General features: G+C 52.2%; 1 pseudogene; it reads right to left on the bottom strand.

Annotated features, from left to right (window-relative positions):
- Positions 1–38, bottom strand: part of LOC115482325 — a 4,014-nt pseudogene extending 3,976 nt beyond the window's left edge.
- Positions 39–1,180: the final 1,142 nt, after the last annotated feature.

Below are 1,180 nucleotides of genomic sequence, written 5' to 3'. Positions count from 1 at the left end.
CTGTTCCTCCACTTAGTAATATACTTAAATTCAGCGGGTCGCCACATCTGATCTGAGGTCGTAGCCGAAAAGGTTAGGGAAGGATGGAGGGAGGCACGCAAGGCCTCTACCCCCTTCTCCTTCCCGAGAGGGGGAGGGGATGCCTAGGCCCTCGAGGACAACGCGGATGGAGATAGAATGGAGACCCAGCGGAAGGGCTGACGCAAGCAGCCTCAGGTCAGACCCCAGACAGCTGCACGCCAGGGCTGATGGCGATAGCCCGGCCCCACGCTCGGTCCCGAGCACCCCTCAGCAAGGGCACCCTCCCTGGGTCTGCTCTTGAGGGGATGAAGGGTCGGAGGAGGCACGTGTCGGTGGGGCCGACGTTCTCTCTCTTCCTCTCTTCTTGATTGTGCAGCGAAATTGCTTTCCTCTCTCTTCCTCCGGTCTCTGCTTTCCATCTTTTCTGTCTCTGTTTGCAGCCTGCCGGCCTCTCCTCTGTCACTCTTCTCTTTCAGGCTTGCTCCACCCCTCTCATCTCCACTATCACCACTTTGCCCGTTTGACTTTTGTTTAGCTTTCCCTCTTTGTCTCTCTCCTCCTTCATCATTCTGTTCGCTGCCCTTGTCTGCACCACCCAGCAGTGCACCGCTCTGTCCATTTTCTCCATGCCTCTTTCTGTATCCACCGCCAAGCTCTCCCCGCTGCTCCTCTGCCGTCCCTTCTGTTGTCCACTCTGGGGATCAGCTTCCTCTCTCTAGATCTTCCTTCCTCATTGACTGGATTCCCTTGCTCGTCATCCAGTGCTCCTCCCCAAAATCTTCCTCTGTATTCTCGCTGGTCTGTTTTCCTCTTGGCACTTTCCCACGCGATCCTTGCTCCGCCCCTTTCTCAGCGGCGTTAAACTCCCTCTGGCTGCTGTCTCTCATTACACATAGCTCATGTTCTTCCCTCGGCGTCTCTCCCACCTCCCAAATTTCCATTGTTTTATCGCCTCCAAATTCTGGGTAAAATTGTCTTTTACTTATTTTCCTGTCTTTTTTATTAAGCTGTTCCTGTTGTTTATCTCTTGCTATTTGTTCTGCAGCTCCACCAAATAAAAAGATTTCACTTTTCTTCTGACTCTGACTGTTTGTACTATACAATAATTGTGTTGCCTGATTCTTTTCAAACTGTGTTTCTGCTACTGCTTCCACACTGT

The sequence above is a fragment of the Microcaecilia unicolor genome, chromosome 12, assembly GCF_901765095.1.
Source record: "Microcaecilia unicolor chromosome 12, aMicUni1.1, whole genome shotgun sequence".
NCBI lineage: Eukaryota > Metazoa > Chordata > Amphibia > Gymnophiona > Siphonopidae > Microcaecilia > Microcaecilia unicolor.
The sequence above is the reverse complement of the archived record's forward strand: the minus strand, read 5'-3'. Positions and strand labels throughout refer to the sequence as shown.